This window comes from Xyrauchen texanus, chromosome 38 (assembly GCF_025860055.1).
Source record: "Xyrauchen texanus isolate HMW12.3.18 chromosome 38, RBS_HiC_50CHRs, whole genome shotgun sequence".
Lineage (NCBI taxonomy): Eukaryota > Metazoa > Chordata > Actinopteri > Cypriniformes > Catostomidae > Xyrauchen > Xyrauchen texanus.
The window spans coordinates 25,847,978-25,871,597 of record NC_068313.1 but is presented as its reverse complement, the minus strand read 5'-3'; the positions used below and the strand labels follow the sequence as shown (position 1 = coordinate 25,871,597).

Genomic DNA, 23,620 nt, shown 5'->3' with positions numbered 1-23,620 from the left:
ACATTAAAAAAAGAAGACAGTGCCTGGGTCCCTTGCCTTTTCCTTAGATGAGAGAGAAAAGTTATTAACACAGTAAAGTCTCTGCAGTCATCAGAGCCAAGTGCATGAGTCCAGAGAAAGGGGGCGAGAGTTTTCAAGGATGTGACCTGACTCCGACAGTGTCTTCTGTTAACTGCTTCAAACCGTGCAACTCCTTAAGTTGAAACTTGCTTTATTATTTAGCTAAAAAAATATTTTGTCTGATATCTATTGGTAACCAGAGACGTGCAAAATTAAATATTTAAAAAAATGTGACCAGTTGACCCGTTATATCTTTATATAAGATGAATAAAAGCGTTCAAAAAACATCTACATGGAGCTCAATGAAACGGAACAGAAGGCAGTGTGCATTTAAAAAATTTGGAATTTTTTTAAAAGTTGGATGCTCAAAAACACAGTCCAAAGAGACATATCTGCATGTGTCTGGCAATAGAAAATTAAAGGGATTAATTTGAAGATGCAACTTTTCCAAGGGTCTTAGCGTGCAAACTGTTTAACAGCTAAAGCACAGCCTGCTAATTAAAGATCTTTGGAAGCTGCAAAGACCGCCAGAAGACTACAATATAAATAGGAGGCTATTGCTTAAGTACTTAATCCTAAAGCACTAGTACGTAAATACTGAAAAACAAAAAAAGCACCATGTAATTAATTGTATTTTTTACATGTAGTGTGGTAATACAATAATACCATGCTCTGTAACATTCATATACAAATATGTTAATCATAAAGTACTATAGTATATAAATTACATGTAATTACCATACCATTACTGTATCATGGTAACACTGCAATATTTTTTTGTAAGGGTATATAACTTGCATCATCATCCTAAAGATATATTTATACATTTATCCCCAGAAAGCAATAATATTTATCAGGCATCTAAAATGTGCACCACTACCTCCTGAGCAGCTAGTGGTAGGCCTCTGCAACGCATGAGCTTTTAATGTATCTCCAACTGTCCCTTCTGTGTTTCTGGCCTGCTCTCTGTACAATGGTTGGCTCCCAAAAGAGCTGACAGTATGCTTTCCATCAGTTTGACTTAAATAATAATAAGCACTTTTGAAGGACTTGAAAAAGACAAAAGTAATGAACACAACTCAGGAGCGCTATTAGTCGTCCTGGCACAGATGGGTAGACATGGCCAGGCCTGTCATTCCTACCTTCACTTAATTAGCAGAAATGAAACTGGATTAAAAACTAGCAAGTAACAGTGCAAGTCAAAAAGCTAAACGAGTCAGCAAACTTTTGACAGGGCTGTCTCTTTAAAATTAACATTTACACAGTTGCTCTAACGTCTTGTCCTCTTTTCTGTTATTTTATTTAATAATGAGTGTCAAACAGTAGCAGAACACTACTTAACCATAGTACATTCTTGGTACCACCTGACACCTATTCATGTTTTTTACTTTTAATGGTTTTGAGTAAGGGATGTGCAAAAATGCATATTTTCTAAACCAACTAGTTAGTGGTTTGCCTTAACGACAAGTCGATAGACTTGGAGAAGCCCTGTATTATTAGACCAGTCTCGGGTTCACCTCAACCCAATCAGATGCACATTTTTTAAACCATTTACATAAGATGTGTTCTTGCGTTCAAAAACAGCTAGATGGTCCACAATGCAAAAGGAACACAAGGCACAAATACCTCAAAACAGTGCAAGGTGTCTACATAAGACATGTTCAAGTTCAAAAACATGCCTAACGGAATAGAACACAACATAAGAATTTTTATAACTTGACACTGCATTTTAAAAATGCTACGATCATGCCAAAAAATTATGTCCATCTACAAGTGTACTGTTGTGCAGGTGGTTTAAACACTAAGAACTTAAAAGACACAACTTCTCAGATAGTGTTTTATTGTGCGAACCAACTAACAGCTAAAAGCACGGCACACTAATTATTGCATTAATGCTAAAAAGAATTTACAAAAAATAAATGAGGGGGAAAAAAATAAATACTAGTCTACCCCATCCCTGTTCTGATTCAGATTAATACATCAACAAATATCCACATGGTTAATTGATATCAAGCTTCTGACAAGCAAGACACTTCTTATATATACCAAAAAAGCATCCGCTTAGAGGGGGATGTCACAGTATGCCATCTCAATATTCTGAGTGCTCGGTACAGAACATATAAAAGAAATATAAAGGCTCGAATCAGCACAGAATTTAAAAGGTGCATTAATTTTGGTGCCGGGTTTGAGACAACTCATACTTGAAGTCAAATAAAACCCCCTGACGTGACAAACGGTCCTACCGAGAGACAGCCAAAGAACAGCATGTCTCAAATTGTTGGCAAATGGGAGAGATGAGTAAAAAACGGCTGAGCAAATGAGGCTCCGGCAGCGCTCACACAGAGCAAAGTGAACTGTTTACTCAGAGCACACAGGGGATGATGACTTTTGCTGCAACCCCATCCTCCTCCCTTCCCCCACTTTCTCCCTCCCTCTCTCTCTCTCTCTCTCTCTCTCTCTCTCTCTCTGTCTGTAACACACACTCTTCGTCTCGCTCTCTTTCTGTAGTGAGTGAATGTCAGAGGGTGAGCGTGTCTGACCTTGAGTCGCGTCAGAAGCACAGCGAGAGTTGTGCTGCCTGCAGGCGTCCTTGAACTGCATCTGCAAGACAAAAAACCTTTCACGCTACCCTGATAGATATCTCAAATATCCTGCCTTTCTCCAACAGCTGCCTGCGCTATCAGCTCCTGTGATGAAAAATTTCATGGAAGCGGTGTATCTCTAACCTCATGCCAGAGCTGAATCGCACAGCTATCTACTCGTCTACCTAGAGATACGATTTGTAATATGAAGGCAGCCGCAGTGCTTCATCTATGAGATTACATAGGGTGAAGCATCACAATATAAGGGACTGTAAAAGGTCAGATAGCATAAAGCAATAAAAATGAGAGTTCTGTCATCATTTCCTCACTGTCATGTCATTCCAAACCTGTACGACTTTCTTTCTTCAGTGGATCGAAAAGGTTTAGCATAATGTCGAGCTGCTTTCTTCCATACAATGAAAGTGGATGGGAACCAGAGGTTGTCAAGCTCCAAAAAGCACCATATAAGTCAAAAAGCACCATATAAGCATTTAGAAAGTAGTGCATAAGATTTTCGAACTATTTTTCCAAGTCTTCTGAAGCCATCAGAAAGGTTTGTATGAGAGAAAGGTTTGTTGTTATTCAATAAAACACTTGCTTGACAGCAGTGGTTTCACTTTCAATGATTGGAAAATAATTTAACATTTTGGGTGAACTATCCCTTTCATTGCACACTGATACATACCAATTGGAATGCCATCCATAACAATTCCATGCCACGCCATGCAATTACATAAAATGTACACAATTTTATGCAATTATTCACAATCACCTGAAAGCATGGCATGAATTAATCCGAGCCCTACTGCATTAGCACTTCGTAAATGTGCTCCCAAGATAGGGAGCGTTTTCTGGGAGCTCAAAAACAGACTGGGTAGCAGCACTTTTACGACGTGAACGGTGACAGATTCTCAGAGACCCGGGCCCCCTTTCGAGGAAGAGAAGTTGACCCCATCGACAGATGAAACTCTACACCCTGCCAACCGCGGCCACACGGGTACCCAGCTGTTCTTGTCCTGCACTTGGATGTGCTTTGCTCTACAAAGAGCGGTTTTGAGTTTAACCTCAGGAGGGTGATCAGGAGGGGTATGGCTGAAAACATGTTGCGAGATATCTTATCTGAAAATACTACACATTCAGGTTGGCTTGCGGAGAATGTTTTGCTTGGAAACGCTTGCCTTTCACAGAAATGCAGCAGTGCAGGAACAGACTGTGAGAGTGAAAAGAAAAATAGCTTGTTAATGTAAAAATTGGCCAACACGTAGGCCTTAAGATGTGAATCCTCTCTATGGCTGTTTGACTTATTCATTTCTCATGTCCAAAAGAAATGCTTAAAAGTAACCAACATGACTCCAGTTGATCAATTAAATGTCTTCTGAAGCAAATTGATAGGTTGGTATAAAAAACAAATCGATAATTAAAACGTTTTTAACTTGAAATCCTTGCTTCCGCCCAGCGCTTTATTTCTGTTTGAAATTAATTAACTCTCACGTGACATTCGTTCTTCTTTTGTATACAAAGCACGCACATCTAATTTCTCACAAACATTTGTTTCTTACACCAACTTATCGATTTGCTTCAGAAGACATTATTTGATCAACTGGAGTCGAGTGGATTACATTTATGCTGCCTAAATATGCCTTTTAGACCATCAAATTGCCAGCAGCCTAATGGCGCCCAATTACTTACATTATAAGGACCTACAGTGATTCAACATTTTTCTAAAATTCTTAATTAGTTTTCTGCTGAATAAAGACAGTCATACAATGCTGGGATAGCATTCACTAATAAGTGAATAATAACAGAACTTTTATTTTTGGTGAACTAGTCTTTTAAGACCAATTAGTCGACTAGTTGTTCAGGCAAGCCACGACTAGTAGATTTTGAAAATATGTCGTTATGTATATTCTTTCCAATTAATTCCATTTCCACAATAACAAATTCCATTCCAAGCACTGCAAACTTAGACCACATTAAAAAAAAATAGTTAGAAATGCATTATTTTGCTATATTTCTGCCTCTCGTCCACACTAGAACAGCATTTTCCTTCACAGAAAATTATGCGTTTTGAAACTCTCCACATACTTTGGAAAACCCAGACATTGGAAATGACATTAGAAATTGAAAACAGTGTTTCTAATTGAAAACAAATTATTGTGGATGTGGCCTTAGTTCAGAGGGCTTCACTTTGGCCACGTACGCAATACAAACTTTCGGAAGTGACAACCTTATTTAAATGAGGGACTGAATCCCCCTAAATTTTCATTCCATGATTGTACAGAATACAGGACTAACTCCAGCAATGATTGACAAGTGATAAACTTACACTGCAGCGTCTCGTGTCTGTGAGTGAAAAAGAAACATGAATTTCACCAGTTTAATCCGTTTTGATTTTGCATTTTTAAGCGAAGAGATTATCCACGATAGATGTATCATCATCAGACAAAGTTTAGTTAGCTGCCATCCACAGAATCACTGTTTTGTTTATGTGCATCAAAGTGGCTGTTGTTAAACAGCACACACACTCTGGACTGTAATGTATCGGTTACCCAGAGGAAAGAGACAGGAATATTTGAATGAAAGAAGACACATGCCTGACACTGCGTGATGTACACCAGTAGACGACATCTCACACGCGCTATTAAAGACTTCACTAACAGCTATTTGTTGAGTTCAGTTTGGTTCACATTACGTGGAATTTATGAAAATGCAGTTGAAGCTATATTAATTTTTCGGGAGTTAATTTGGTTGTATAATGCGGTTGTCACTTTTTACCGAACTGGGTGCCTACAAAACAGGATTAAGCACTAAAAGGTGAAATGACAACCGAATTAAGATGCAGTGTGTATGCCACGTACACACTGCATCTAAATTCAGTTGTCAGTGGTGCTATTGAAAATAGGTCATAAACACTCTTCCACTTGTTTTGACTGGACAAAAGAAAAGTTCAACAAAGTTTTATGACATAACTCAGCAGAGACCACCTTCATTAACCCCAGTGAAGAGAGATCAAGCCCTCATATTGCCAGATGTGCTTGTGAGCCCTTATCAGCCTGCATGTATTTGAGACAGGCTGATCTTAATTAAATACTGCTCCTATCTAAAGGCTATGCAACAATCTGCCTGACACTTGTTTTTTGCTCACTTCATGGCTGTCTATCCCCATTCAGTAAGGAGATTATTTCAGCAGCAAATGGCAAATGACTCTAAAAATCCCTTGCCTTAATAAGTAACATACTGTGCCTCATGCTATCTTAAACAAATGGTTTCACTGGAACTCGCTAGAATTCAAGGCTGAGACCTAACACCATGGCATTGGCCGTGACAGGTTACCTCGTTTGAGTTCTGTATGTTTGTTCTCTTGTTACTGACGCTGATATTCTGTAAAGCTGCTTTGAAACAATGTGTATTGGGAAAAGCACAAATAAAAACTATACAAATAAAATGTATTTAACTTTTGCTACAATGTTTTTTATTCTACTTTGCAACAAAAATCTCAATGTTCTTTCTATCAAACAAACAACTGATAGCCAGTGTTGAAACATTTTACCAATCAGAAATTAGCATAATTAAATCTGATTCAAAGTAATGGCCAGCATCACCCAATCACTGCCAACCATGTAAAAATAAGATTATACATTATAAATTCTGAATCTTTGTACTGATTATCATTATCCCATGTCTGCCAATCATGTTGAGTGGTCCAAAATGAACTTTTGGTTGGATGTTATGCCGAGTTTACACTTTTTTTTTGCTCGCTGACAGTTTTGTGGAGATCGCCGACAAAAGCCTGAAATCGTGGGTAAATCGGAGCTCTCTCACGTGAGCAACGATCGCAATGTATGACCTATAAAAGACGCGATTTGAGAGAATCGCCGATGTGTCGCCGATGTCAGTGAGATATCTAGGATGTTAAATATCTGGACCTGTCTGCTACTCCAGATCGTGCAATGTGAAATATGTTCTGTCTGGAGTGTAACTTGAAAACGCTACGACTTCAGTGACAAGACAGACAGTTTTGTAATATGAATGGTACCATGATCCAATGACTTTGAAAATCGTGTAGTGTATAGGAGCCATTAGGAGTTAATGTACTTGGCTGCAGAGAAAATTAACCCCAAAAAGCTTTTTACACAGTTTGAAAAAGATCCCATATTAACCTATTTTGAGTTTAAAATTATGTGGTTTTGTGGTGGAAACTATGGTTACTGTGCTAAATTTTACCAACATATCCTGGCCAACCAGAGCTCAGTGAAAATAACATGTCTGTGTAAAAATGTTTTGTGCACTAGAAAGTGTTCTTGTGTTTGCCTGAAGTGTGTGCTTCCTGTCTTTCACATACAGTACCCTCCAGCCTGCAAACTGCCTGTCTAACCCTGGTCCGACGTTCAGCTGAGAGACAGGCAAACCATGGTTGACCTGCCACTAAACTTTCCCGGCTGGATGATAAGCGCTTGTTTAATTATATTCATCTACATGGATCTGACATTGTTCCAAGATGATGTCAGAGCTCAGCAAGGTTAGCGTGAGCTGAAAGTGGATGAGAATGTTAAAGCCACCCACTGCAGCACTTTGCAGGCAGCAACTTTATTTTCTGCTTTGTTCAACGAGCACAGGAGGTAGCTTCACCATCCACTGTTACCAAGGGCAAACAAGGGCATTCACCGAATACATATAAAATGGTTGTGATTATTGTTGATGATTTCTTTAAAGAGAAATGTCACTCAGTTATGAAATATGACAGCATTGTTAGTGAATTGCTTCGTAAAAAGGTTAGTTCACCCAAAAAGTATGACTCCGTCATCATTTACTTACCATCATGTTGCTCCGTATCTTTACCCTTTAAATTTCTTCCACAGAACTCAAAAGGAGATGATTGGGACCAAGAGCCTCAGTCACCATACACTTTCATTGAATGGAGAAAAAAATAAAAGATTAAATGAAAGTGAATGGTGACTAAGGCTGTCCCTACCATTTAGTATTTTTGTTCCACAAAAGTAAAGAGTCAAACAGATTTGGACCAGTGGTATGGCGGTGAATAAATGACGACAGATTTTCCATTTTTGGGTGAAGTGCCCTTTTAATTGCAAGTCGATTAAATTACTGTATTTAAATTTTTTGGAGTTTCTAATTCGGTGATCATTTGCTCATTAGGGCTGAAATGATTAGTCGAGATTATCGACAACATTAACAACATTTTTTGTTGTCGAATAGTTGTCTGATTTCATTGAACACAACATGAGATCTTTTGACAGCTAATGATGACGCGGGAGAGCAGCACATCAGCTCGCACTTGATTGAGGAGAGGAAGAAAGAACAGCTCACAGTCTAAACGCACTCCAAACATTCCAAACAGATTAAGGTGATGTATATCGCAGAGTATTATAATACAAAAATGCTAAATAAGTAAATACAGAAGCAGTGTCCTTGTGAAATAAAGCGGAGCCGTACCTGACATTCTGCATCTAAAAAGGAAACACTCATCGTTATTACAGTATTTAATGCATCCTTTATTAAAGTTCAAATAATATGGAAGCAGGCTGTATCAATAAACACAAACTCCGAAACTGGTATTTGTCTGTGTGGTCAGAGCCGATTATATGTGTCGCTTCAAAAACAGTGCGAGAGAGTTTCAAACTTCTGCCGGCTGATACACTGTGCTCTGCGGAGACACTCATCACTGGCGCACGCTCGCTGCAGCTAGATTGTTATTATAGTGATTGCTCGCGACATAGTGAATTATAATATGAGTGTCACGGTGTGTATCTTATGGTGAAGAAAATAGATGATACGCAACTGTATAAAGATGAAAGAGTTTGTTTTTTGTGAGTTAAAGAAAAAAAATTATCGTAGAATTTTGAATATAATATTTAATAAATATATCAAAAATTCCTTAAAACAAGATACATTTACCTGAGAAGCAACATATAGGATATTTAGACATGCTTTTAGAGCAAATATCTTGAATATGAGTATATTGTTTTCTTTACTGCACTGGCAGAAGTATGAACAAGTGAAAAAATACACTTATATTAAAGATACATTCTCTTAAAGCAAGTCTAAATACCTTATATGTTGCTTCTCAAGTAAATGTATCTTGTTTTAAGGATATTAGACAATTTTAAAATGGAAAACAAAACAAAAACAATAGGATGTTTTGCAGGGAAATATTTAATTAATTACATAATAAAATTCCAAGTAGTTTTCCCCATTTAATTCAGTGAATGTCATTTAGAGGTATTTTTAAAATATGTTTTTGTCTGCTTTGTTGTTAGTAAGCACATTTAATACAACCATTTAAGTCAGGCACAAGCTGAATAGTCAGTTAAGAGCTAATGATTAAATGTTGCAATAATTGCCCGAATAGTCGTTCGATTAGTTGATTATAAAAATAATTGTTAGTTGCATCCCTATTGTTCACCCACACGTCTTCCAAAACCATGTCACTTTTTCCATGAAATACAAAATAATTAATTTATCAGAATGCCTAAGCTGCTCTATTCCATACAATGTAAGTAAATGGTGACCATGCTGTCAAGCAACATTTTCAGTAAATAATGACTTAAATAACAACTGTTTATCAAACAAAGCTATCATATGGCCTCATAAGACTTGGAATATAGTGCGCAAGTCAGATGGACTTCCATAGTTCTTCATGAAGCTTGACAGCCCCTGGACCCCATCCCCTTTTTATTGTATAAAAGAGAACAGCTCAGACATTCTGCTAAACATCTCCTTTAGTGTACCACAGAAGCTAATCATACAGGTTTGGAAAGATCTGAGGATGAATAAATGATGACACCATTTTCACTTTTGTGTGAAATTTACTTCAGTGTTTAATACTATAACAGCATCTGTTTTCAGTGTAAACTCTAACTTGATCACCATTTTTGCTCAAAGACTTGAAATTGAAGTATCAAAAAGCATTCTTCTGCAATCACAATGACCTTTTAATGAACTACATTTTAAAAGTAAAACATCAGACGTCTTGTTCAGCCTAAACTGAAAGGTGGGGATGGGGGTGTCGACATGGAGGACATGTGGATGTTTTCATGACAACAGCAGGTCCTGTGAAGTGATCACTCAAAGGCAGGTCAATTCCCTTTGATAGATAGGTTTACGTGCGTGTGTGCGCCTCTCGGTTGGGGGGGTGGTGGTGCTATAAACCATCTTTAAATGACTGAACCCGGTGCTGCTCTAGTCTTCATCTCATTTACAGGCAACTTGGATGTTTTATCACCTTCAGCTCTCCTTGCTAGCATCGCCACCAACACGAACCAAGAGGATGGATGGTGGATGAGCAGACCCAAGCACCAATTATATCATTGCCATTATTTACGCCATTCAAATGTTTTCAGGTCAGGTCTAATCTACTTCTAATCAGCAAGGTCAAACCACAAAAAAGTGCATTTAGTTTCAGAAAAACCAGGCCGGGTAAATCATACTCATCTAGATATGAATGTCAGTCGCTAACTGCTTACCACATTTACACAAGTTACAAAATGGCACATAAAAGCTCAAAATTGTCAGACTGCTGAGCATAAAATTGAGGTTAACTGAACCATATCTAAAATGGTGCACTGCAGTTGACCGAAGTTGAGGTCTGGTTTGCACAGGGTCACTTCGATGTGTATCAAAAGGGTATTAAAGTTGTGACTGTCATTTTAGATAATCGCAAATCCCCTTAGATTCACTTTGAATACAAGCATTTAGATGCAAACACATACAGACTAAATGCAACAAAACTCTCTTCAAGCAATAAGATTCTGCTGCTATCAGCAAGATTTAACAAATCAAACATGTGGCCTCCATTTTATGCACTTTGGCCCAAATAATTCAACCATAGTGTAGCTGTTCTGATGCTGTGTTCCAGTTCCATTCTGCTGATGTCACAAATGAATACAGCACTCTACAAAATAAGTTACCACGAGGTCTGTGCTCCGAACAATCACTATCAGTCTGCCCATTAGCATGCTTGCATTGCATGCATGCATTGTTCATAATTTACCCAAATCACTAGTCAAGAGAAGATCATGTGTCCTGACCTGACAAAACAGCTTATTAAACCATGCTTGACCTTGCTGTGACTCCTAAAGTGGATGACAACCTTGAACTACGGATGACACATCAACACAAAAGGCACAAACACCCTTAATCCACTCAACAAAGCAAGCTGGATCAGGTTTCTGGCCTCATTATTGGAGATGCCCAGAAAAAATACACCAATGAAGAGTAAAGTGTTGTTCCAATGCAGCCTGGATGATAATTATCTCAGCCTAGTGGGAAACAATTTGGCCCTCTAATGGTGATGATACCTCCAGCTTTAATGCTATGACCAAGAAATAACCGCCACTTCCAAGGTCTTGTAGAGCTTTTGTCTTCAGGATGCAGAGCTGAAGAGGCGGTTCTGATTTACTGATGACAATCAAACCAAAAAAAAGCCTCTTTGTGATGAATGAGGTGACACTTTCTGTTCAAAAGAGCAAAGGCACCCATAAAACCTTTAAACAAAACAAAAAGACTACACCTCTCCAGCAATGCTTGAGCACCAAGAATTAACATATCAAAGTGTCATGTTGAAAACACAGGACTGTAATGTTTACCCAGCTGTCCCTGTTGTTCCAACACCACAGATTGCTTCCATAGTCCAAACATGGATGGCAACCGGAGTACGGCAAAAAAAAATGTGCTATGAGCTGAACTCAACAAAACCGCATCCCCCCGGTAACGGCATGAACTACACACGCAGTGCGTGTTATGAAGGGGTGTCTGCTGTTGCTTGGTAACAGATTAGCCCAGTTTATGCTTTAGTGCATTGGATCTGCTGGCCATCACCACTTGCTCTTTGCCAAAGGCCTCCATCACCAAAGGACTTTCCAGATACACATGTTAAACAGCCTTTGTGAACTGCATGACTCTTAAAATTTTTGCGAAAACATTTCTGATGAGCGTTAAACCACATTCGAACCATAAGATTCTGCTTTAACATACAGTATGTATGAAAACTTAGAGGGCAGATTTCAACAAAAGAAGACTTGTCTATATATTTTATTTATTTATTTATTAACACTGTGGGCAAGAACCCTAGGACCCTATGAAATCCATTAGATTTTTTTCCAAATTCAGTTTTATTTTTTCGCAAATTCCGTGTTTTAAAGTCTAATACAAAAATTGATTATATATATATATATATATATACACACACTTTTTTTTTCCTCAAATAAAGTGCTTCTATACTGATCCTCACAGCACATTCCAAAACACAACATTGGAGTGTTTATTTATTTATTTTGGTCAAAAACAGAGCTGCACAGTAGAGCATCACAGTAATGATGGAATGATGAAACTCTTTCTTGTGAGATATTGCTTAAATATAATACATTTATTATTGATATATTATTATTAGAATTACTACTACTACTACTACTACAATTACACTGAATAACACATTCTACTGTACAGTAAGTAATATATTTCTGTCCAATTTATTATATACATATAAAATATATTTTTCTCCAATTTCATGCTTGTAGTGAAATTTCGATTTTATTTTGGTGGAAAACCGAATGTTTTTGACGACTTTTAAAAATATATATACATTGTTTTAGTGCGACTGAATCAAACTTTTAAAAAGCATGTAAACATCCTGATTGTAATTTTTGAAATGAGCATACAAGCATAAAAGAAAACATTTTCTGTCTTTGATGAACTTATTCATACCAGCAGAACATAGAGTTCTCTCTCAATCTTGTTGCCTTTGGCAATAAGAAGTTAATTCACAAGCTGTGGCGGCCCTTTCAGTAAAAGTGAGAGTAATGATCAAGAGTACAGTAACCATTAAAAAATAAAGCAGGACGGAAATGAGTTCCCTTAAAGGTCTCTGATGATTCAAACCTTTAAAAGGGCCAATACTCTATACACAAAAAGGCCATAAAGATACAGTATTTTAATTCAAAATTATGACCAGGTAATGAGTTCTATTTAATTAATTCTTTAAAAAAGAAAGGTCTAAATTAATGTAGGGCATTATTTTCTTGATTTGCTCACCACAAAGGCACCTTTGTCTCAGCAGGCAACTGTTGCAGCAGAATTTCCTAACAACATCTAGCTAGCATGACCTCATATTTATCGAACTGGGTACACAAAAACGCAGCCTGTGAAATCACCTGTGTCATAATGGTGCCACATGGCTCCTTCAAAGCCTTTTGCTTTCGCAGCACCTGACACAGTTAGACACTAGTCTTGAAAACAAAGACAATGCCATCAAGCCTCAACACCTGCATGCAATGGTTCTAAAACCTGATTATGGTGATTCTTGCACCTATCCTTGTTTCATGTTCCTCTTAACGTGGCAATAAATCCATTACCTCTGCCTCACTTCCATCGCACATGCTGCTGTCCCATCTCGCCATATATCAATCTTCTCAGTCATTCATAAATTCTAAAAATCCTCTTTTAGTTAATTGCTGAAGCAATTTAATTTCTAAAAAAGACCACCAAAGAGCAAGTCATAATGAAGTGGGATATGTCCACTGACTCCCGCTGACTACGCCACTTTTTTGTGGTTTCCGGTGTGAGTGGATGAACAGCGAAAAATGCTTGCATTAAAGCCATACAATTATGTAAGGGTGAAGCAGTCCACAGCTCGGATTATTGTAGCAGACACAATGCCCTTGCTTAAGCTCTGTAGGCTCCAGAAAGGACAGGCGGCTAAGAAGTTGTGAAGGACAATCCCCCTAATAGGACAGCACTGCAGTGGCCTTGGACTCTGAATTCTCTGCTCGACAGGGGACATACATCAATCCGTCAGCCCAGCCACAGACAGCACTGTAACCTTCAAAAGTCTCGGAATCGGTGAGAAATGATTGACATTTGAGTGAGCTACTTTTCTCAGTGGGCTTTGCTTCATATAACTGAGGGTAGTTAAATTAAGACATCATTGAATAACAGTCTTAAGTCCAATTTAACTATCGCCCCTACTGTGTCCTCTCAAGCCTTTAATTATGCTGATCCTGCCACACGGTGACCTGCGAGAACCTTTATCCCTACAGCCATTAAAGCTGTCTAGAGCCATAGAAACAGGAGCTTGGCCAATATGTGTTTGAAATGATCAGCTAGACTTCATCAACCTGCTGTCCTCATTTAAAAGTGACCTTGAACATAATTATTATGAGTGCAAAAAAATAAATAGTGGTCTTTCTGAATATTTCTGGAAAATATTTGGGCAGCTGATGCATGCATCCATGGACATAATTTTTATTTAATTTGAAATTATAAGGGAAAGTGTGTCTCAGGTCTTATAACCGGTCATCATTTTGATTTATTAATTCATTTTAACTGGCCATGTGGTAGGATAAATTATTTCTTTTAATAACAAATATTCCATGTAGTCTCAATTACTATTTGGTCATAAAAGCAGCATGCATAATAATGATAAAAGAATAAACAAAAAGCTGTACATAATAGTTTCAGTTGTAATACACTGTAACGTGTCACACCGTAGGACATGTCCTTTCCAAAAGTATTCACTTCAACTAACCATTTAGAGAATAAGTCAGAAACCAAAACACTGGTTTACCCTACACCGTAACCAATTTTGTTTTTGAAAGTTGTAATTAAATTTTTTCCCTATTCTATAGGTAACAATGTTATTAACCAACCTGATCTCATGAAAATTACATTACCGTGAAGACAATTTAGCAAAATTATATTACGTGGTTCATTACTCGTATAGCGGCAGTTCAGAGGTGAAATGTCCCAAACAAGGACTGAAAACATTCCAACGTACACTACTTCCTGTTGCCCAAAAAATGTGACCTTTCTCTTTTTAGTTTAACATAAGCATGTGCTTTGATTCTGAAGAAAACTGCTGCTTTCTTTGCCTTAATCCATGTTGTTGATGTAGCATTCTTTGATAGGCTGAAGAACTTTTAGACAACTACAATTACTACATATAGGCTTGATGCATAATTCATCTAGAGACAAGGAAAAATACAGAGGTAAACACTAAAGTATTTCAATTTATGAAATAACTTGCAATTTATTTGCACTCAAACAAGCTTGTAAATGTAGTTGGTTATGTAATCAACTCATGTGCTAGAGTACAACACAAGTGTTCTGAGGTCATAAGATGCACTGTGTGAAGAACAACGCAAAAAGTATGCGTTTATGAACTGATGATATGCTGTTCTACTTGTGATTTGTGTGAAAGTGAACAAAAGTTATTGCTGTTGTAGCACCTCTAGTGTTTATTTCACAGGAAAAATACCATGATAAGTAAAACATGCCACTTAAAATTTATTTTGCTAAACTGTAGCTACAGTAACATGATTCTATGAGACCAGGTTGATTTAAACTGTAATAGTGGCCATATTAGCGCATGAGTTATAAGACCCATAGCGTCATATTAGGAATCTGTAATCTGTAAAGCACAGCAGGCACGTCGCAAAGGGTGGGCCTTAGGGGGCAGTGCCCCCCTAAAACAAAGAATTGTCATTTTCCAAACTATCCTTTGGAAAAAAATTTCTCTCTCCACTTTGTCATATCAGTATTTGCATATTGCGCAATCAATTCACAGCAACAGGATAAAATCTAACTCAAAAGAACACCCAAGGGTATCTTAAAACATTACTTTGTCATTTAACATAAAACTACATATTTAACACTAAACAGAACGTAAACCCCAAATTACTTATAAATTACAGTTAATAATACAAATAGTCCCCATACCTTGAACAGATCTACTTCATTAATTATTCAAATACAACAGCCAATGTCTAGTCCCCAAACATAAACAACAACAGCAGTCCAAACCTTATATAACACGTGATTCCAGTGCACGCAGCTGCAGTCTCAAAAACTTTGTGGTTTTGGTTGTGGAATATGGATTATTGTGTTGTAGGAATTGAAAAGCTTTTGATGTGGCAATGCATGTTTACCAAGTGTAGTATTTTGAGTTACATAAATGCAAATAGGCTGTGCTGTAGTTTATTAAAGTATTCAATTGAAGTATGCTGGAATATTTTGTTTGTTCTGGTGTTGAGATGTTTTATTATATACATTTTGGTCTATTTCGATTATAACTACTGACTGGGTTGTCTTGTTATTGCGGTGTGGACATTGTTTTGGTCTATCTCTGTGACTCAGATCACAAAAATGTGTGCCCCCCAATTGACAGATGAGCTGGCACACAGAGACATGATTTAAAATGCTTCTTTTCCTTTTGCCTTCCACTTTTGCTTACACCATTAGTTTAATACAGGAATCTTTGCTTGCATTTGTCTTCCCCTTCTACCCCAATGGACTACAACATGAGCCAATTTAAGAGACACTGTAAATGTCTTATTCTTAAAAGCTGGTGCAGTGCTGGATCTCTGCTGGCATTTGACACACAAATATTTCACCTTTTCACTACATCCCTCCATTTCCTCATTTTGGATGCCGTTGCAAATGGTCTGATGGGATTTAATGCACTGCCCAGTGCAAAATTACAAGACTATTTGTGTCCCTCTATGCCAACTGCATATTGTCAAAACCAAGTTACCAAAGCTTTGAAATTCAATTTAATAGGATGAACCGCCATCATATTATTATTCAGAAAAACAAAGCATTAGTTGACAAACCTCTATGTAGGACTATGAAAGAATCATTTAGAAGGTTGACCGAATACAGAGAAGGCCACAGGCACCTCTAATCAAAACCAAAGTGACAAAAACATAAAGAAACAGTTAACCAAAAAAATGAAGTTAGCCTCTGTCACCTTTCAATTTCATTGACATCTTTGATTTCACAAATTGTATCATTAACTGGCTTATACCAGTATCCATGATATTTTCTTCTTTTATTGATCTAGTCTAAATGGAGAAGATTGTTTGGGGGGGGTATAAAGTAGGTATTACAATATTGGGGATGGGTAGGCAGGTTTGTGGGTTACATATCATTGTGATCTTAAGTAAGCTGTTCCTCCAGAAGTGCAAACATTAGGACTTTTAAGATGCAAGGAGAGAACCAGCTCAGTGGACTACTGACACCAGCACCATAACATACCGTATCTTTCAATGTTTGGTGCAGCTAAAGGGCTACTGACACACTGCATGCTTACTCCATACTGTCTAGTCTAGGGTCATAAAGAATACTTAATTAGCCTCTGTCACCTTTCACTTTCATTGCATCATTTTTTCCATACAATTAAAGTGAATGGTGACTGTTCATTCAGTCATTCATTCAACATCTCCTTTTGTGTTCCACAGAAAAAACAACAAAATGAGGTTGAGTGAATGATGGCAGAATTTTTATTTTTGGGTAAACTGTCATTTTAAATAAACCTAAAATTACATTTACCTCTATTCTAGATACCGATGTCTTTGACTAATCTATTCATGACTTTAAAGGACTTGTTCAAATAACTTTGAGGGCTCAACGCCAAGGATACATTTCTACCAGCCCAACTGGGCCAGTCCTTCAGATGTTTACTTGCCCTGCCAAAATTTTCACTGGCCCAACACAAAAAAGAAAATGTAGCTGTTTTTACCATCATTGCTTTAAAAATTTGGTCCTAAGTTAAATATTTTTGTAAATACAGTATATTTAGTTAAGACAATTTCCCCAAAAAATTCTATCACATTTATCATTTGCAAGATATGATTTATGTCTTATAGAATCCCACATAAGTGCTTAACAGATATAAATTCATAAATACATCATATTAACCTCATTAATATATGTGTTTTTAAGCAAAGTGTTCTGTGGAGAAAATTATGGATTTTCAGTCACCCGTTTAGACATGCTGTCAACTTTTTGGCCCTGTGTAATGTTTTCACAAGCAGGATCAAAGATTTAGTCACAGAGTTAAAGATTTGACTGTTGGCTGAATGTAATAAACATATGAATACCTGAGAGAGAAGACCTTGCTACTAAATCGGTTGTGACGTGTAATATACAGTAGGTGGATCAGGAATAATCTTTTAATTAAGAATGTGGATATAAACATGAAATCAGACAACCCAAACAAGACCAACACTGACTGATATACAAAGCACAAAAACAAGTACCACCAAATTAAATGGGTATTTTATGAGGATGATATGAAGACTGTCTTAAATAGTCATCTTCGCTACTGAAAAGCTCTGCAAATAATAATAGCCATAGTGACTTTGCTTCGTTTCATATCAAATGACATTATCATATCGAATTAATGTTTATGTTTTGAAACATTAATTAGTTAAATGTATACTTGAATTTTAGATACTGAGCAGCTCATGATTTCCAGCCATGTGCATAAAGAATGGGGCCAGGGCTCAGCAAGTAAAGATGCTGATTACCACACCTCGAGTCACAAGTTCAAATCCAGGGCGTGCAGAGTGACTCGAGTCCAAACCAGTTGGTCCAGTTGCTTGGGTGGGTAGAGTCACGTTGGGTTAACGTCCTCTTTGTCGCTATAATGGTGGTGAGTTGTGCGTGGATGCTGTGGAGAATAGCATGAAGCCTCCACAGAGCCTACGTCTCAGTGGTAATGCACTCAACAAGCCACATGATAAGATGCATGGATTGATGGTCTCAGACAGTCATACAGGTTTGGAACAGCTTGGATGAGGGTGAACTATTTCTTTAACTATCTGTGCATGACTTCACTAAAAGGAATGTTAATAATAAGAAACGTTACAAGGACTAATTTTTTTCTAAATAGCTTAAACTTGATTGCACAAATTGTATCATTAACTGGCTTATACCAGTATCCATGATATTTACTTCTTTTATTGATCTAGTCTAAATGGAGAAGATTGTTTGGGGGGGTATAAAGTAGGTATTACAATATTGGGGATGGGTAGGCAGGTTTGTGGGTTACATATCATTGTGATCTTAAGTAAGCTGTTCCTCCAGAAGTGCAAACATTAGGACTTTTAAGATGCAAGGAGAGAACCAGCTCAGTGGACTACTGACACCAGCACCATAACATACCGTATCTTTCAATGTTTGGTGCAGCTAAAGGGCTACTGACACACTGCATGCTTACTCCATACTGTCTAGTCTAGGGTCACATAGAATACTTATGCTAACAGAACCATGAATCACCTGACATTACAGACTTAGGGTCCTGTTGTTAGCCACAGCACCACGCTGAATTAAATAATGTAGCAAAAGCCCAAGGCTTAGATGTATTTTATTTAATAACCCAACATTATTGTGGCGAGAAGTCTATCCAAATATGATAATGCTTAAAAATTTATCTGACCAGTCATGTTCTACTTGACATTTCATTTATGCTTGAGATCCTGCTAGGGCACTGCAACACGGGAGAACTGAATAGTATTATCTTTTCAAAAAGCATATAGATTTACAGCTGATGAGATAATGTCTTGTTCCTCATAGCTACTTTTAGGATCTTACACAAGCACTTGGAGTCTCTATTAGACTAAACATTCACTATGAGGTAAGCAAGGTGCCAAAGTCATATTTTAATGGCAATTACACTAGCAATGTATCTGTAGAGATTTACTGAGCTAGGTTACTATTAACACAGGCAGAACAGCACTTGCAAGCACCTTCTATAAACGCAGAGTGTATCCTAAACTGTATAGGATGCTTGTACAGGAAATAAATATTTGCTACTTCCCAAACTGCTTTGATACGCCTTTGAATACTTCTCACTAATTATTATTATTATGATGCAATTTTAATGAAAACAACCTAACGGGTCATATGTGCATGCCTGCATGTAAAGGAAAATAATGAAGACACAAAATGGAAACGTCAGGTCCCACCACCCCATCATCAGCGTGTGACATTTATCCTCTGCTTATTTTCTATACGCAGAAAACGTTTTACAACAATACAATGCATTGCGGATTCAGCCTCTGCTGCGAATACGTTGATAGAGTAGAGCAGTAAATAAAACAGAAAGCGTATTTTCGCAGCCGTCCTTACCTGTTCAGATGGTGAAAGAAGAGACTCCCGTTGAAAATTATGCTGCATTTTGGGAACTGTCGGAAACATGCGTAAGATATTTCTCTCTACGAACAACACCGATATAAAAAAAACGTAAACGTAAATGGGGTCAACAGCGTCTATTCTCCCACATGTGCGGTTTTCTACTGCTCTTGAGTCCTGCAATCAGTCGCTTGACTGATTTGTTTATTCAAGGAATCCCCGGCACTCTGCAATGCCATGTTCACTCCTCCTACCCTCAGCAGGGACGCTAGTAAGAACTGATTCGCGAACAAATGGTTGTTTTATTGATTCGATGGAACCGATTCGCAAAGCGTTTGTGAATCACCTGAGCGTACCGGTACAAAACTGTACGACGGTAACGACAGTTTTTGACAAAATACCACTGTAACTACATGTATTACTTCAATTAAATAAGAATAAATGAACAAGGGATCTTATTCAACCACCATAAGAAGCTATTAGAATCATGATGTCATTTTGTTTAACCTATAGCATATTATATTTATTTCCATGATAGTGGTGTAGCCTAATCACAGTTTCTTTTTTTTTTTTTGTTTGTTTCAGCTATTTTAGCAGAAATTAAAGCTACCATGGTACATTTTTGTAAGGTTTATGGGTAAAAATATTGTTTGAAGTCTATGAAACAATGCGCTATAGGTAAATGAATCAGAGAAAATACTAAACAACAGTTTAGCTAAAGTTGCATTTTACTACTAAAAAACTCAGAAACGTAAAATGTCTTTTGGGGACTCAAATGAATTGGTGAATCGTTTTAACACAGCTCACTGAAACGAATCGTCCAAACAAACCGAGTCGCTTAGATCGGACTTCCCAATGCTAATGGACGCCATAGTGCGCCTCCCTTAAAGCCATAGATTAACTATCTGTCCTATCTCTAACTCATGTCTAACCCATGACTTGTATGATCACGTAACCAGCACAGGGGAGGTACACACATGACTGTAACTTATGCGAGCCATATAAAAGATTGAATTCTTTTTTAATGCAACTATTTCAGTTGCATGAAGCAAAAGTGTATAACAGAAAAAAGTATAATCAAGAGTAAACATCACATATGCAAAATTGTAACGTAATTTTTATATATTTATTACAAACATTTTAGGGTTTTAGTTTAAACGTCTATATGCTGATGTAGTTATGGTTATTATAATGACAAATGTTATTATGTTAATATGTTATCTCATTACTCATTCCTCTTGTTATTTATTTTGAAAAATCAAAGATCTGATTTTGCTTACTACGATTTTGGTTGTGAACATGAATGCAGTAAATTCAATGACAAAAAGGTTTAATGTCACAGCCTTCTTAGTCCAGCCTTTCTACGCCTTGAGATTTTACCATTTTTACAGCGAGTTCACACCTCTTGGCACCCCATTGACCAGCCAGCAATTCTGGCTGAAGAAAACAAGACCCACTGAGGTTACAGATGGGCAATATCCTGATGGGACATAGTATCAGTCATCAAGTTTTTCACAGCTTTCTCTTGCATACAAAGAGATGTTAACATCCCAGCTGCCGCTCCTTACTAGATACTCTTTCCCTCCCAAGACAGTCACATAATTCACTTGAGAAAAACCTTTTGTTCATGTGTGATGTTTACACACTTCACATTCTAAGGGCACTAAATACAAGTAGATATTGTTGAAGATATGGATATGCCCATTAGTGGTTCATGGAAAAATAATTTTAAAGATATAGTTCACTAAAAAATTTTAATTGTGTCATTGTTTTCTCACCATGTGTCGTGTTCCAAACATGAATTCATTTTTCCCCTATGAAACAAAAAGAGATGTTAGGCAGAATCTTAGCCTCAGTCACCATTCACTTTCATTGCATTTATTTTTTTGTCCATACAGTGAAAATTAATGGTGACGTCCATGGAAAAAAGATAATCATTTGGGCTGGAACAACATGAAGATGAGTAAATTCATTTTCATTTTTGGGTGAAGATTCATGTCAAGAGACGGTCAATGCAGATACTTTGGAAATTATAATGCTTTTTTAACTGTGCATATTTAGAGAATTTAATCTACCAGCTCTAAGATTTATTACAGCGAAATCAAAGTCAAATGAGTATACTGTATGTCCTTTAAAGTATAGATATAATCTTGGGATTATGTCACATCCATTTCCTCTGTGGGACTCCAAATAAGAAATAGCAACTGATCCGACCAGACAGCAGAGTCCAAAATATAGGGACTTGCATGTGATGGTCACAAAGAGAAACTATAGGTCTGCCAGGAGACAATGACCTTTGATTCCACTGATTTCCCTTGAACTTTCAATGACCAGGAAGAGCAAAGGCTCCCTGGGCAGCCAGGTGCAAATAAGGATATGGGGTGAGAAGCACAAACTGCCATTTCCCCTTTGGACTCGAATACAAAGGCTGCAGGTCTTGCCAAAGAGGCCACCGTAGAAAGGAGAATTACTGTTTAACACAATATTGACACAGTCACTGAAAGGAGGCATTGTGAAATAAGAGTAAGATGAATGGCGACTTAGCAAGCAGCCCAAACTACTTAAAATACGTAGAAATACACATATGACAGAAGCTGACAAAATAAAAATTTCACATTAATGATGTGTCATTAGCATAGGGCAACATTGCTACGTGATAACTTGCATCATCCAGCAACCGGCATTGTGTTGAATTGCTGATGATTTCTTTTTTTTTCACTTTATCACAAAATGTTATTAAAACATGAGTTTGGAATGCACTTCAAATGACAAAGTCTATTTCCTATAGAAATATCTACAAAGGACTAACACATAATTATTAACTGTTATTAAAACAGTGTGGCGTTTTCAGCAGCCCAGAGCAGCTTATCAGATGTGCTGGTATACCAAGCTTTTTTAAATGAACTTTTAATGCTTAAAGGGTTGATCTCTCTTTTATGCAACAAAAAAGTACTCCAGATGTGGTTAAATCCATATATTTTGAAGCGATATGATTGGTGTGGGTGAGAAACAGTTTAATATTTAAGTCCTTTTGTGTTTGGTGATTCACATTATTTGTGTATATCCCCCCCCTTAAAAATGACTTAAATATTGATCTATTTCTCACCCACACCTATCATATCATGTCTGAACATGTGGATTTAACTACTGAAGTCATATGTATTACTATTTTGCTCCCTTTTTGTGGATTTTGGAGCTTTATAATATTGGCACCATTCACTTGCATTGTGAGGACCTACAGAGCTGAGATATTCTAAAAATCTAAATTAGCATTCTGCAGAAGAAAGACAGTCATACACATCTGTGAGGACAGGAGGGTGAGTAAATCATGAGAGAATTTTCATTTTTGGGTGAACTATCCCTTTAAGAACAATGTGATCCACAAGCTTTACAGGATGCATTTATGCTTTTATATGTTCCTCTTAAAGTGAGAGGGTGTTGCATTTAAACCTTTTTAGCAAAGCAGTCCGTTTGCCCAAAGGAGTTGTTTTGGCCAGCAGTAGCCATTCTGTAGCATCATGTAGCATTTCCTGTCCATTAATGTGCCAATTATTTGCTTTTGTTTAGAGTATGTCAATATCCTGACTGATTGGTTGATGGCACATAATAGTTTAGCAGTGGCTTTTAGCTTGTTTGACTGTCTTCTTATGCAGTGGCTGAAGGAAGCACTGTGGTTTTTTAGACATATGCTTGTTTGAGGTGAGACACTCTGTTGATTTTGGCCTTGTCTCATAATGTAACCCTCGTTATTTCCCTGAGCACTGCAGATCAATAACTGCTGTTTATGCATGCAGCACACATACACTGCACTACATTTGAGAGAAAGTAAGGTTGCTATTATGGCCGCTTAAGATCTGGCACAGTTTCAGAGTCCAAAGAAGAGGCACTGAAAATAAAAGACTAAAGTACTATCAAAAATGTCTCAATGGATGGGGAATCATTATGGACTTTCTTCTTTGTGCAAAAGAGAGCTTGTTGTCAAATAATAGTTCAATTATACCATTTATTATTCTTATCAGAGAACCATAAACAGTTGTACTGTATACCTGAAT

At 37.3% G+C, this 23,620-nt stretch overlaps 1 protein-coding gene across 1 annotated transcript in view; it reads right to left on the bottom strand.

Moving 5' to 3' along the window:
* The window catches only part of LOC127632086 (nuclear receptor-interacting protein 1-like), a 44,775-nt gene extending 24,989 nt beyond the window's left edge, over positions 1 to 19,786 (bottom strand). Inside the window, exon 1 of the mRNA XM_052110564.1 lies at positions 19,566 to 19,786. The gene's annotated coding sequence lies outside the window, so the exon portion shown is untranslated. The remainder of the gene's footprint in view (positions 1 to 19,565) is intronic.
* Positions 19,787 to 23,620: the final 3,834 nt, after the last annotated feature.